The 16,231-nt window shown below is 36.4% G+C and overlaps 1 long non-coding RNA gene across 5 annotated transcripts in view; it reads right to left on the bottom strand.

Annotated features, from left to right (window-relative positions):
- Positions 1-16,231, bottom strand: part of LOC103098462 (uncharacterized) — a 113,924-nt gene that overhangs the window by 33,330 nt on the left and 64,363 nt on the right. For 3 of the 5 annotated variants that reach the window (XR_468888.3, XR_008912884.1, XR_008912885.1), the window contains one exon: positions 14,703-16,218. The exons of the other annotated variants lie outside the window; for them this stretch is intronic. This is a non-coding gene — a long non-coding RNA (uncharacterized LOC103098462). Of the gene's footprint in view, positions 1-14,702; positions 16,219-16,231 lie in introns of those variants that run through there. 5 annotated transcript variants of the gene reach the window in all.

A 16,231-nucleotide genomic window follows, 5' to 3' on the forward strand; every position in this document is an offset into this window, starting at 1 on the left:
TGATTCCACTGGGGTTTTTTGGCAAAGATACTGAGGTGATTTGCCATGACCTTTTCCAGCTCAATTTTCAGATGAAAAAACTGAGGCAAACAAAGTCAAGTGACTTGCCTAGGGTCACATAGCTAGTAAGTGCCTAAGACTGAATTTGAACTCAAGAAGATGAACCCTCCTGATTCCAGGCCTAGCACTCTATGAACTGAGCCACCAAATTGGCCCAATCCCAAAATAAATCTTTAATAAATGTTTATTTACTGACTAATGGATTTTGCAAAGTTCTTTGCAAGCCTTAATGCTATTATTATTAAGGGAAAGAAAGAGAAAGGAAAGAGAACAGAAAAATAAAAGGAGAGAGAGAAAAGAAAGGGAACTAACTCCTTAAATGAGGAAAACAATAAAACGCCTCCAAATTTGTAGTGACCCATCCCCCTATTTTCCTTTTAACGTCTCTTGATTTCTTTTGTTTCCCATCTTTCTGTCCTTAATAAAGAGCATCTGCCTTCTAAATGAGTACTTCATATACACCCCACCTTCCTCATCACTTACTGGATTGTTTCCGTGGTAATGAGAGGTTTAAGAGGTAAAATTAAAGCACTCACAAGAGTTTTCCTTTGGCCCAGTCCCCATGTTCAGTGATTGAGCTTTTTCTTTTGCATTTTTATAGCAATGCCTCTCTAGTTTGTTTGTGAGTTAGTCTCCTCTCCAAGAGAAATCTCATTGTGCCACCCACCAAGCAAGCACTTGCTAATCACCTCTAATTGCTGACAATTGAGATCAACAGACTGTTCACTGAGTACAGCAATGGGCACTTAACTCATTGGCATCAAGGTTTCCTGCATGCCCATTTCTGTTAATGGATCATTGGTCCTGGAACTCTCAACTCACAGCATCAATCACTTAAACCAGATCCAAGGTGCTGCAATGTTTGCTTTCCTCCCCACCTCAGTGGCAAGAGATGCTTAAAATCTGGCCTGAAGGATAACTTGATGCAAAGAGCAAAGGCTCCATTGCTGACACCCAGCTGTGGCAGAGTAGCCTTTAACAAGGTGAGAGAAAAGAAAAAGACAAAAGTCATGGGGGGAAGGAAGGGGGGCAAAAAGAGGCTGTGATTCTCCTTTTTCCACTCCTTGTCAGCCTATCACAACCAGAAAAGTCAAAGTAAGACTTCTAATATTGCTAAAGTAAAGCCGGCTCTTTTAATGGCTAGTTAAGAGTCTACTTTGGCACTGTAGGATGGAAAATACAGAGATAATGATTGCAGAGGACAGAGACAAGGTAGACAGCACATCACTCTGACATGGGAACTCACATATAAAGAATGAGAAAACACTGCCTTCAGACTCTAGTGGTCAGACGTAAATGTCTTTCAGGGGTGTTCATAACAGAAAGACATTGTGCAACACCCTTCAACATATGTACTTATGAGCCAGCTTTCATTTTCTCCGAGTCACAACACAATGTTTAAATATTATATCTTTAACACTGGAGATTTCCCTGTGACCCACATATAGCAAGGCTAAGTAAACAACAACAACAAAAAAAAACACAATAATGCATTCCTTCTTCTCTCCCACTCGTCCTCTGCCCCCAAAAGGACTGCTTATTCCTAAATGTTCCACTATCACAGCTTTCTTTACTGTAGTTCTCTCAATGGGGAGAGGAACTTCACTTAGGAGGTCAAAGTAGATCCAAGATGGCACCTCCTTTGTCATTTTTTAGCCATTGTCAGTTACATAGGCAGTTACTTAGGATCCAAACCCAGGTCTTACTGGCTTGGAGGCTACCTCCCTATCCACTGCTAAATATTGCCTCTGAGTAGTTATAGTTAATGGGTATGAAATGATGGAAAAGAGAAACAAGCAATTGTACCTACAGTACATAAAACCACCACCACCACCAAAAACATGCTAATTCAACTATTAGGAAAATAGAAGTAATGATACATTTTTTTAAAATTTTGGTTAACTAAAATTCCTATTTTTTGTTCTAAGTGACCTGACTGCTTCCTGATTTCTCCCTCTCAGTTGAATGAGAATCCATTGTTTTTATTTCTGTCTTTATATCTCTAGTCCCTAGAATGCTGCCTGGCACATAATAGGCACTTAATACATGCTCAATGATTGATTTTTCCCTGGGAGAGAGAACTGAAGAACTGAAATGGGAACCTAGTTAGCCAATGGGCACCTTCCATAGCCAGACAAATCCTAACAAGCTTCTGGCAGCCCTAGCTAAGCCTGTCATCATCTATTAAGTTTGTAGACAGATACTGGTTACTGTACTGAAGATCTGTTTGTGGGCAGAGCAATCAGAGAAGTTTCTAGTGTCTGAGGAGTGACAAGTGTCAAAAAAAGAAAACAATTTTTACTGTGCGGTGTCTGTGTCTTCATAGAGAATGAAGTGTGAATTACTTCCAATATGGTGACTGTTTTCCAGTCTATCAGTTTAAAATTTCTTTTCCCCTTTTTTCTCAGATGTCCACTATCATTAATCCAGACAAGTAGAGCAAAGGGAGGGCCAGAGAAGAGCAGGGGTAAGATGGGAAGGACATTTCCAAAGAGCATCATGTTGTGAAAGAGCCTTTTAACTGGATTAAGAGCATTTCAAGAGGATCTGGGTGGCAGAGTGGATAAAACACCAGACCCAAAGTCAAGGAAGACTCATCTTCCTGAGTTCAAATAGGTATCAGACATTCACTATCTGGATGACCCTGGGCAAGCCACTTAACCCTCAGCCATACAAAATTGTTGAATTGGGAAATGACAAATCACTCTATTATCTTTGCCAAGAAAACCCCAAATGGGGTCATAAAAGTTGTACCCTCCTGAAAAATGATTGAATAATAAGAGGAGTTCCAATCCTAATTCTACCACTTTGTTTCCTTGATAATTTGGGGCAAGTCACTTTACTCCCGTTAGTCTCCATTTTTTCATTATAACAACCTTGTAAATTAGATGTCATTACCCATTTATGTATAGAACATGATGTTAAAGCAACATACTAATATAAGATAATATTTGTGTCATTTTATTACTTAGTATGACTGGATCTCAGTTTCCTTAGTAAAGTTAGGGAAGGGGTTATTCATTTCCAGGTCTTACACTTCATAAAACTTTTCTGAATTGTTAACACTATGAAATGCTTGACTTGAAGAGTATTGAGCTAGACAACAGATACTTGAATGAAAACAATTTGCATTTATTTTATTATTGAGGTGATTGAGAACATGATTTTTATTAGTGTTCTCTGAAGAGAAATATGGGATCCAGTTATAAGATTCCTTCCATACTGGTAACTGGGTAAAAAAAATTACATGCCTATTAATATGAAACCCATTCAATTTTTTTCCTTTTTAAGTCTATTATAACCAATTCAGTTAATGTAATCCCAATCTGAATTATACTTCAGTATCCAATGACCGTAACATCTTCTGCTGGTCCACAGGACTAAAGTAATATGCTTTTGCAAGGAATTATGAACCATCTTACCTATATTGGACTATCTCTGACCCTGTCATGAATCTATTTTTCTTATAAGGCATCATTTATATATCTTACTATAAGCCCCATTTACATGGTATGGATATATATCATTACTAAAATAATAACAAACATTTATATAATACTTCTTTTGAACCACATACTGTACTAAGCACTTTGTAATTACCCTGGAAGACAGATACTATTATTATCCTCATTTTACATATGAAGAAACCAAAACAAGTAGAAATTAAATGACTTGGTAGGGCAGCTGGGTAGCTCAGTGGATAGAAAGCCAGAGACTGGAGGTCCTGAGCTCAAATCTGGTCTCAGACACTTCCTAGCTGTATGACCCTGGGTGAGTCACTTGCCTCCCATTATCTAGCCTTTACTATTCTTCTGCCTTGGAACCAATATAAAGTATTGATTCTAAGATGGAAAGTAAAAAAGAAAATTAATTTACTTGACCAGGGTTACCCAGCAAGGAAGCATATGAGGTTGACAGAGAGAGAGAGAAAGAGAAAGAGAGAGAGAGAGAGAGAGAGAGAGAGAGAGAGAGAGAGAGAGAGGGGGGGGGGGGCGGGGGGGGGAATATATAAGTATAGACATATGCATACATATATGAGAGAAAGAGAAATATAAAAGCAGTGTGAGGATTAGATTGTCAGGGAAGAGAGGAAACAAATTAGGAAGATATTACAATAATCAAGACAAGTTATGATGAAAGCCTTAGTAGAATAGAAGCAGGAGAAACAGAAAGAAAAGGATGATTTTGAGAGCACTGAGAAAGGAGTTTTTTTTGTTGTTGTTGTTTGCCTTGTTTTGGTTTGTTAGTATATGTTGCAAACCTGGAAGCACTATATAAATGAGGTCTCATGTTATTCATTCTGCACATGATACAAAGGTGCAACTACTTTTTCTAAATTCTTAAATCAAGTCTTTCAAACTCAAGATCATGGCTGGAGTTCTCTATTTGCCTAATATAGCCTCAGCGTCTTATGGGAGCAAACTAAGAGACAATAAGAGTGGGCAATAACCCTCTAGAAAACTTAGGTTTATTTCTTTGATAAAGGATAACTTGCACAAAGTTAGAAGCCCACAACTAGATATATTAAGGCATATCATAGCAAATAAGTTTGAGGTCAGTAACTTTTACCTTCCATCCAAACAATGCCACGTAAAGAACAAATTCTAAAGAAAAATAAGTCAAATTACATCCAAGATTAAGGAATGACATATTAAGAGAGCACTTGGCTGAACTCAATGACTAGCTAAACTGTTTCCCAAATAGCATCATTCCCTTATTTGATAGGGTTATCATGTTACCACATCAAGGATATTTTAGTGCTATTTAGGGATATAGTGACTTAGAGATAAATAGTAATATTTTACCCAAATTGTAGCAAGACATTTAAGGATACCTCAAGCCATTCTTATGAACAGGATAGACAATAATACAAGTTGGTGGATTCATAATCAAATAGCAGTCATTACTTGTTTCATGGAAACTTGGAAAATAGTTTCCAAGCACGTACCACAGATATCAGAGAGATTGACTATTTAATATTTTTATCAATGACTCATGTAAAAGGATAACTTGTAGAAACTTACAGATGACACAAAACTAAGTGTAGTAGCAAGCACATGAGCTAATAGAATCAGCATTCAAAAATATCATGGAAAGCTTGAACATAGTTTCAAATCTCATTAGATTAAATTTAATACAAATAAATTAAAATCTTACACTTTGATTCAGAAAAGGAATTTCACAAGTGCATAAGGAAAGCCAAATAGAAATTCTTCTTAAATAGATGGTTAGAAAACTCAATATGAGTCTGCTTTGTGAAATGGCATCCCAAAGAGGTACTACAATACTTGGATGCATTAAGTGAAATGTAGTATCCTAGACAAGAGAGGTTAGTTTGACCAATTTTGGTATAAATCAGATTATACCTGGTATATTGCAGTCAGTTCTGGGCAGTACATTTTAGGAAGGACTTTGAAAACTGAGTCTACTATCTATAGAATAACAGCTATTAAACGATAAAGTCCCATCATCAAGAGTTTGATCAGTAGATGATGGATTTCTTGACCTTGGCCAACCATGAATCAAAGAGAATTTTTAAATGTCTGCTTACACAGACACAGTAGTGTGTGCTGGAAAAGGGGACCCACTAGTGGTAAGAATCACATAAAGATTGTCTGTAAATACTTAGCTTAGTGCCCAAGAAATTGATATACTATTGAATGAACTGAATCGTATAAATATTAAGATTTTAATATCAGTAAAGAAAGACAAAGAAGACAGAAGGATGCTGCAGATGAATAGAAGAATGGCTTGGGTTTTCCTTGGAGGAATAAACAAAGGAGTTTACAGAGTTAATAGAATCATGTGCACAATAGTAACAAGCAAAATCATTGTATAAGATATTCATCCATCTTTCCTTGAAATTGCAAAAAAGTATACAATTAATATGAATTATGTATTTATTTAATGAAAGTACAATTATTAAGCACTTACTACAGGACAAATACCACACTAACAGACAGGGATACAAATATTTTTAAAAGATGGTTATTGCCCTATGGAGATTAAATTCTAATAGGGAATTTCTACAGATATATGAGTGGTAGCCATTGAAAGAAGTGTCTCTGGAGTCTTAGAAATGGATATTTGAACCAGAGGGGGTCAATTGGCATTCTTATACCAGAAACATTGGTATTATGGTAGTATTACTTTGATTACTTAATTGAATTTGCCCTCACTTGCCAATGACAGCTCAGTCCAGGGTTGAAGTTCCAAAGCCAAATTAATCAATTCTATGAGATAGCAGTACCTTTTTATTAGCATTTTAACCCAAAAGTACTGTTCAAATGGGGAGATAGCAAGATGTCCAAGAAACATAGGCAGGTCTGGTAGTTTGAGTGGCCTAATTGAGACTGCTCAGTTATACACCAATTGAGACAGAGAATACAGGGAAACTCAGAACAAAGTTTTGACACAAAAGCTGAATAAAGACACAGAGAAATTCTACAGAAAAAAAAATCAAAATAAAAGCAGCATTGACTATAATGCTTAAATTCAAAAGTGAGCACAGATGAGAAAGATAAAAAAATATGAAAAAATAGACTTCAAAGGACAGCTTGTTTGCCTAGTAGATAGAGTGTCAGGCCTAGAGCTGGGTGAATCAGAGTTCAAATTTGGTTTCAGATACTTCCTAGATGTGTAACCTGGGGCAAGTCACTTAACCCTGATTGCCTTGCCTTTGCCACTGCTCCATCTTAGAATTTCTACTAAGACAGAAAGTAAAGGTTTGAAAATGGAAAAAGAAAATAAAAATATAACTCAAATTTTGGGGGGGAAAAGGTCAGATATATGTAAACTACTCAGAAATTTTGCACCTATCAATCATGAAAATTCTCTTCCATAAGAAACTCAAAAGGCATTAAACTTGGTAAATACACAAAAAAAATTGAAAAAAAAATCCGGCATGAAATAAATATGTTTTAACTCAATGCGAATGGCTGGTAGTTGATGGCAGGGATATTTCTGAAGCAGTCATCTGTGTGTAGTTAGATCAGTGGGTAGTTAATACAAATATTAAAAACAAATTCAAATGATAAGAAAGAATGAAGTTGAACAATTGCAATAGCATCAATTCCAACCTTTTCAACTGAGTTGTTTAAGGGAAGGCAGAGTCAAGATAGCTGCTTAGGAGCAGCAAAAGTCAAAAGCTCTCTGACTATCCTTCCATACCAATCTTTACAAAGATCTTCAAAAAAGACAAAAAATCAAACCACAAGATGGAGCCATAAAATGACTCTTCTACTGAATACAACTTGAAAGGTAGGCAGAGAGAGTCAAGTTCCATAATATAAGGAAGAGACCAAATACCTGTATCCTACCTACTGTGCTGAGACCTGTGATCAGATGGGAACTAACTGTGGGATTCCCAGGTGGAAGCTTCAACCATGATGGAGCACCTCAGATCTACTACATGAGTTTCAAGCCTCTCACAGCTCCTGGCAGCAGGCTCCAGTGAAGATTTGACCTCAGGGTAGATTTGCATGGCAGGTCAGCTCAATTGATCTAATCTAAAACCAGCATAAGAGAAAAAGGACTGAAGATTTCCTCCAGGGTGAAGCAGCTCAAATACCCAGTTCAAGGAAACCAACAAAGGGAGTTTACAGTGTGGGGGTGGGGGTGGGAGGGAATAAGTATTAAAAAAAGGAGTCAAGGATAGAAAGTTTCAATGGGGATAAAGACCAAAGAACAGAACTAACAGAATTCAAGGAGATCCAAGGAACTCCAAGCAAAACCTCAAAAAATTCAGGAAATTGGGCTCAGGCTCTGGAAGAGCTCAAAAAAGGAATTCAAAAATTAAATATGATAGGTTGAAGAAAATGGGAAAAGGAAAACAACAGTTTAAAAAGCAAACTAGGATATCTGGAAACAGAGACTCATGAATTAAAATAAGAAAATAATGTCTTAAAAGCCAGACTTGACCAGCTGGAAAATGAGGCAAAAAAGGCAAAAGCTGAAAAGAATTACTTGAAAAGAAGAATGGACCAATTGGAAATGGAGGCTCAAAAGGTCATAGAAGAAATTTAGTCTTTAAAAATTTAGAAATTTAAAATTTTAGAAATTTGAAAATAGAATCTGGCAATTAGAAACTAATGGCTTCACAAGACATCAAGAAACAATAAAACAAAACCAAAAGAATGAAACAATAAAAGAAAATATGTATTACCTCACTCAAATAAAATGATCTGTTAAACTAGAAATTTATAATTAAAAAAAACTAATATATTGATCTTACTGTCATTTGCTGCCAAAGCCCTGCAAGTCAGTAACCACAAGGAGGAGGACAAAGCAACCCAGAAACCACTTGAGCCAGAAAATGTTTTATCTCATTGATGGAGTGAAATTAAAGCCAAGGGCAATGCCAGAACATAATACAACTCATTTGTGAATGTAATGAAGAAAGATGATAGAAGATCATAAATAATATCATTTTATCATTTTAAAAAGAACAAAAAGCCGTGAAGTAAGAACATGTTTAAAGAAAACCTGGTATTTAGCAAAATGGATCACATCACACTAAGGGCATTCAAAATGAAACTGATAGGAGAATAATAGATATTAAATGTAACAAATTGGGGGCAGCTTGATGGTTTATTGGATTAAGAGTCAGGCCTAGAGATGGGAAGTCCTGGGTTCAGATTTGACCTTAGACACGTTCTAGCTATGTGACCCTGGGCAAGTCACTCAACTCTCATTGCCTAGCCATTGCCTAACCATTACAGCCCTTTTGCCTTGGAACCAATGCATGGTATTGATTCTAAGACAGAAAATAAAGGTTTTATAAAAAAAAATAAATGGAACAAATTTATAAATAGTTCTATAATGAAATATTTTCATAATTATAATAATTGATATTTAATAGGACTTTAAAGTTTTCAAAGCACTTCACATGTGTAAACTCAATCTGAAAGCCCATTGGTATGTGCCTCTCTCCTTATTAGTGAAAATCCAAAGCCCTGTGCTTCTGTGAAGGATAGATGGAGTTAGTGAGACCAGAAGAAAGGAAAATACATTAGCCTTGATTTCTCTTCAAATTTCAAGTTGCTTTGACTGTTCCTGGCTTCCAACTTAGAAAGTAAATGCACAAGGTCAATCCCTCTTCAGCTTGATGAAAGAAAAGACTAAAAATGAGAGAAGCTTACAGTCTCCATCACATCCTCAGCTTTCTATACTAGAAACTGTGGGACTTCCCCCAGTGAGATCTAGGACTTTTTCTGTCTCTGTCTCTGTCTCTGTCTCTGTCTCTGCCTCTCTCTCTCTCTCTCTCTCTCTCTCTCTCTCTCTCTCTCTCTCTCTTTCTCTCTCTCTCTCTCTCTCTCTCTCTCTCTCTCTCTGTCTCTCTCTCTGTCTCTCTGTCTCTCTGTCTCTCTGTCTCTTTCTGTCTCTCTCTCTCTCTGTGTCTCTCTGTGTCTCTGTCTCTGTCTGTCTCTGTCTCTCTGTCTCTGTCTCTGTCTGTCTGTCTGTCTGTCTGTCTGTCTGTCTGTCTGTCTCTCTCTCTCTGTCTCCCTCTCTGTCTCTGTCTCTCTCTCTGTCTCTCTCTCTCTCTCTGTCTCTCTCTCTCTCTCTCCACTTCACTCCCAATTGGAGAGTCCTTCTCTCTGTATTACTTCCTGAGATTTCTCTTTGTTTTTGTTTTGTTATTTGATTTGGCTAAATGGGTTTCTTGCTATTCAGGGTGTGGTCACTGTGAAACAGGCATTTTTAGGGAAATAGGGCAGGACTTGGATATAGATCCTGGGTCCTCCCCCCAATAATGAAAATGATCATAATTTAGACCAAAGCTGAATGGAACATCCACTAGACTAATGATATTTAAGGCAGCAGGTAGATATAATTCTGGCACATACCCCCTCTCAGAGTAGAGCAGAGTAGCCAAAGTTTCTGACCCTTATCTCCTGGTTTCCTTTCTGGAAGGGAATGAAAGTATATCTTGGACACAGGTTTGTGAGTAGAGGCTAGAGATGTCTCTTCTGCTTCCCTTCAACCCACACAATATCCCTATGCTACATGGGGGAGACAGCTTTCAACAGAAATGGAGACTGACAATATATATGGACCCTCATGACATATGCATTATCTTCTTTGAGCCTCATAGAAGTCCTTGGAGGTAGATATCGTAGTTATTATCATTCCAGTTTTACAGATGAAGAAACTAAATCTCAAAGAGTTTTAAGTGACTTGCCCATAGTCACAATGCTAAAAAAAGTATGATTGGTGAAATTTGAAACCCAGTCCTTCTGACTCAAAGAATCCAACATTCTACCCATTATATCCCACTATCTAATCAGTGACTGTGAATCCAATACATCTGTATTCTAGAAATTCAGTTTCTAAAGTGTTATGTGACAAAGTAAAAGTGGCACTCTGGGAGATTTAGTTGAGAAGATTGACTGAATCAGATTTCAGATATACCAAGAAAATTCCATATTGAAAGTAAGGTAGTATTGGAAATATTGAAGGATGATTTCAAAAATGTTTCAGGGAAGGAAAAATATCAAAGTAATGGAGGGGAATGACATACAATATTAATACTAAAAAGGTCACAAAGAGAATATAGATGTACTGTGACTAATTTCTTTGTGAAATGTTTTATAGTGTATTTTGAGGGTATTCTTGACAAAAAAAAAAAGACATACAGACTTTCAAAAAAGATTGTGTACAACACAGCTCTGAAGTCATACAAATGACTGAAAGGTGCAAAGATTATAAAGTCCTACTATATGTGTTATTGATTATTTTCTTAAGACATTTTAATTGGTAGACCATAAGTCAGTCACAAAGTCTTGGGGGCAGCAGGGTAGCTTGGCGAATTGAGATCCAGACCTAGAGAGAGAAGGTCCTGGGTTCAAATCTGACCTCGGATACTTTCTTTAACTGTGTGATCCTGGGTGAATCATTTTATGCCCATTGCTTAGTCCTTACTATTCTTCTACCTTGGAACCAATACATAGTATTCATTCTAAGATGGAAGGTAAGGGTTGTTTTTTTTTTTCATTTAATTCTTTGTTTTAAAAGAAATCTCTCTTGCCTATATGAAGATTCCTTGAAATTCCTTGAAAATTCCTTGAAAAATAGAATAGTACATATAATCCTTTGCACAATGATCCTCTGATTATTAACAGAGAAGAGACAAACAATAACCAAATATAATCAGTCCTTTCATAGAGTATGCATTACATATGGTCTAAATGGAAGGGTGTTTCCAAATAAATAGTGAGATCTATAGTAAAAATATTAGGTTCTGGATGATATTTTATTGACCTAGTCAAGCCTCTGAATACTATAAGATCTTTTCAATGAATTATATGTCATCCATAATTCAGGGAAGAATAGTTCTTCCCAGAAAAGCACTTCATTTCTGGACTCCACAGAGAAGTTAAATTCCCCCTGTCTGTGGTCTGACCCTAAAGAAAGGCAACCAGATTTCTCTCCGATTGGTAATGCCTCTACTCTTTAAAATAAAGCTTAGATATGATTCAGATGTTAATAAGATCACATGTAGAAAGGTACTCATTTACAAAGTAGATATCAGCTAAGGAATATCTCTTTATCTGATGTACACAGAAAAATTCATAAATCCATATTAATAGTTAAAATCAATCAATTATATGTACCCCCATGGTGGTCAGGACAGCTTTCTGGAACTGCTGCAATGTTTCACATTGACCTCAGTTCTGACAACTCACAAGGCACTCATAAGTCTACATCTTTTGACCAACGAGTCATGAGTCTTTAGTTGTTATGAGGCAGCTTTGTGGCAAAGTGGCTAGGATTCTAGGCAAAACATTTAACCTCTTTTTGTCTCAATTTCCTTATTTGTAAAATAGGGGTAATAATAGCACCTACCTCCCAGGAGTATTGTGAGAATCAAATGTAATATTTATAAAATGCTTTGCAAATCTTCATAAAAATTAGTTATTAATATTATTGTCATCATCCTCATCATTGTTATTATTTCACATTCAGGATGATTCTGATTCTCCAGTGCTCATCTTTTCCTTTGAATAATGGCATAGCAACTGGAAGCATCTATCATTCTACAATGAACAAAGACTCAAATTCAAGAACTCCTTAACTCATGAGGTTTATTCCAAGGCTAAAAATATTTATTTTTCAAGATTACTTTTGACTTTCCTGAGCTAAGGTAAAGAACCAAAACCAGAGAGGCAGCCAGTGATTTGTCTAAAGCCCAGAAAAATCATATGTTCTTTTTATCATGTTTTCAAGTTTTAGCCACTAATGCTGCTGAAGAGAAAGAAGAAAAATTTCCCTTTCCTTCTCTCATTAATAAAAGATTAAGAGAGAGAGGTAGAATCTCAGAGTAATGGATCAAAGCAGAGGGAGTAGAGCCTGTCTATACTTCTTATCACCCATTGGAGAGGAGATAACTCCCGAGACTATGACCAATCATCTTTGACACTTGTTTGGTTCCTGAAGACACAGTAATCAAGAAGAAGCAGGTGTGACATCTTAGCAAAGCCAAGCCCAAGTCCCTCAATAAGAAGCAAGTATTTATATCTATGCCACCAGACCCCCCTTTCCATGTGATTATTCTAACAGATAAGTCCAATAATAGATACAAGAAAAGCTAACTGTATGAAAAATTACCTATTGTCCAGATAATGGCAAGCTGTGAGATGTCCAGGCCATGGAATTAGAGTATATTTTGGATATGCAATACAGATAGAAAGTAAGATGAGCTTAGAATCAACTATTCTGGAAGGCAATTTGGAATTATGTTCAAAGAGCATAAAATAATGCAAACCCTTTGATCCAATAACACCACTACTAGGTCTGTATCCTGGAGAGATCACAAGAAGGGGAAAGAATGCACTTGTACCAAAATATTTATATCTGTTCTGGTTAAGGTGGCTAAGAATTGGAAATTAAAGGAATGCTCATTAGTTGAGGAATGGCTGAATAAATTGTGGAAAGTTGGTGATGGGACACTATTGTACTACAAGGAATAATGAACAGGAGGATTTCAGAAAGAACTGGAAAGACCTTCATTGACTGATGCAGAGTGAAACATGAAGAACCAGGAAAACAATGTGCATAGGAACAGTGCTTTTGTATGATGATCAACTGTGATAGACTTAGCTATTGTCAACAACGCAATGATCTTGGACAATTCTGAGGGACTTATGGCACAGAATGCTCTCCACCTGCAGAAGAAGAACTAATGGAGTCAAAATGTAGATAAAATCATATGATTTTTCAATTATTTATTTGAGCTTATGTTTTGGGGTTTGGGTTTTATAAGATTATATATTTACAAAGATGAACAATATAGAGATATGTTTTGCATGACAATACACATATCACCCAGATCAAATCATCTGCCAGCACCAGAAGGGGGAAGAAAAGGGAGGAAGGGAGATAAGTTTGAACATATAACTTAGGAAAACTTCTGTAGACATTTATTATTACATGTAATTTATAAAAATAAAATAAAATAAAAACATTTAAAGGATGAGCTTAGACTTAAGGAGGAGGAAGAAGAGAGAAATATTAATTAAATTTTCAATATAGTATAATATTTTGTAACTATCCAAAATTGTTCACATCTTTGCAATACAAGGACTGGTAATGCTGTATGGTGGCCCACTTTAGAACATCTCAATCTCCTAAAAATTAAAGTCACAGGTCTTGTGAAGGATGATGGAGAGACATATGTTGAATGTAAACTGAAGTATATTTCCTATAATGAGCTATTCTCATTATGTGAATGTGGAAGAAAAGATAACACTGAGAAAACTGAGTAGAAAAGAAAGTTGGCCAGTCATCTGGCACAAAGAGTAAAATAGGCAGTCCCCATATTCCATTGACATTTTTAAAAGTAACACTACCTAGAGGAAGATTATAAGCACCTTAGGTGAATACTCTGTGGGGAATCTTGGGAAGAACATGAATAAGTACAACACAGGATGAGATACAGGTGGGCAAAATGCAGTCTGCACTGATAAAGGAGTTTGGTAAGAAGAGAGAGCCACTGAAGTATCATACTACTTATATAAGCTAGAAAATGCTCAAGAGAGGGTGACAAGGATGGGGCAAGGCCTGAAGATCATGAGCTCTGAGATCATTTGAAAGAGTCCTGAATTTGGAACCAGAGGAACTGCCTCTGCTCGTGTCCTGTGACCTTGTGCAACTCATTTAATCTCTTTAAGACTCAGTTTCCTCTATAAAATAAAAAGAAAAAAATTTACCTCTACAAAAAAAATTATATAAAGGAAAGTGGTATATATAGCTAAAAATAGCTTCTTTCCTACCTAAATCTATGATCCTATATACCCAGGGATGTTTAGTTGGGAGAAAAGAAGGTTTTGGGGAGACAAGTTCACTCTCCACTAACAGGGGTAAGTAAGCAGAGGAATTAAGGAAGTAAAGGGTAAGGATATAAGAAAAATTTCAAAATTGCCTTTTGTTCTGAAATTACTTACTATATATTATTTCTGAAAGACCTTCTCAGTTCAGTGCATAAATAATAATACCCGTTTAAAAATGCATGACTATTCATTAAACCATTGACCACTTCCAGTCTATTGGTTACATAAGTATTTTTTTAAATTACTTTAATACATATTTACCCAATAGACTGGAAAAGTTCCTTTGGTACATGATATGCATTTTTAAAAGCTGCCTACATAAGGAGTTACTGATCTAAGCCACTGTCTTCTGCCAACTACATAATATGCATTTTAAAGAACAGTCTAATTATGTGCTTACCCAAGAGAACAAAGTTAATACTGAGGGTCAATAATTATTACATTCTATTGCTTTTTTTCCTTAAAGAAAAAAAGGATTGTATCTGCCTGCTTGCCTACTTTCTCCTCACAACTACCCCTACAAAAACCATCTCTACTTGTAATTAAATAAAATGATCAATTCTCACAGACTCAAAAGAACACTGGATTTCACCCTTTGGTTTACATGGCTTTCAACCTCCAATTCCTTTCCCTATAACACCTCAACTTTTAGTTCTAAATTTCCCTTATCTTTCTTGTTCAGTCTGTTCAATTTAGTAAATATAAAATAAACACCAAATTCTTTTCTCCCACTTGAAGACCTGCTGATGTAGGTTCTGCTTGAGGGTAGAGGTGGAAGATGGGAGGAAGATACTGGGGAAGAAAGACCACTGCTCAATATGTGCCTGATTAAGGTTGCAAAATGTCTATCATCCTTTTTTGACTGAGATTGTGCTAGGTATTTCTCTGTGGAAAATTTAGCCCTGATTCTTTATTTCATTGCTCATGCTCCCTAGTCTCTTATATATAAAGATTCTAGTTTCAAATCCAAAGTCATTTTAAAGGAACAAAAAAAGTATAGAAATAGGAACTTTGGACTAATGGATATAAAGCAGAGGCTGGAGTCAGAAATACCTAGAATCAGTTCCCACCTCTGGTACTTCCTAGTTGTATGACCTTGTTCAAGATTTCACCTTAGGCCATTCTGGAGAATTGATGGACTATATCATAGACTAATTTTTCTCTGCATGGTGAATGTTATGGCTATTTGGGGAACTACATACAGAAAGAATTCACAGATTTTGAGGAGTGGTCAGTACTGATGATGTTGGTGCCATTATTGTTTATTGTTTCTTAATGTTATTGCTCTATTAACAATAAAATGCTTTATAAAATTTATGATTTTATCAGTGAGAGGACCTCCTGGTCTAGAAATTTGTTACACTAAGCAATTCCTGTATTATGTAGCTTTTAAAAAGTTATTTGGGGAAGGGGGGAGGTCATTGGCCAAAATGCAATGGCAGTTTGAAATTTGTTGAGGCATGGTCTTATCCCAGGAATTTCTCTGCTCCCTGAGGTCCACCAAGGAGCCCCAGGCAGCAACCACTGCAGCTCCCCATCTCAAGAAATGTGCCATCTACAAATTGGACTCAGACAAATATGGAGATAAACCCTGAATGCACACAAATGATCCTGATCTGAATAAACATGATGAGTATTTAGGACCCAGAGTCTTCATGCAGACCTATCACCAGATGACTGACTCTATGGATGGCTTTATAGAGGAGTGGCTGGTCCAGTTATAGAACCCATTCTCGTTGTACTGACATCAAACCATCATGGACTATACCAGAACCAGCCCTAAAATACTGAATCCAGGAAAAGCAATAACAGAAATCAAGATGATGGCAACCTAGAAGAAGGAA

The sequence above is a fragment of the Monodelphis domestica genome, chromosome 6 (genome assembly GCF_027887165.1).
Source record: "Monodelphis domestica isolate mMonDom1 chromosome 6, mMonDom1.pri, whole genome shotgun sequence".
NCBI lineage: Eukaryota > Metazoa > Chordata > Mammalia > Didelphimorphia > Didelphidae > Monodelphis > Monodelphis domestica.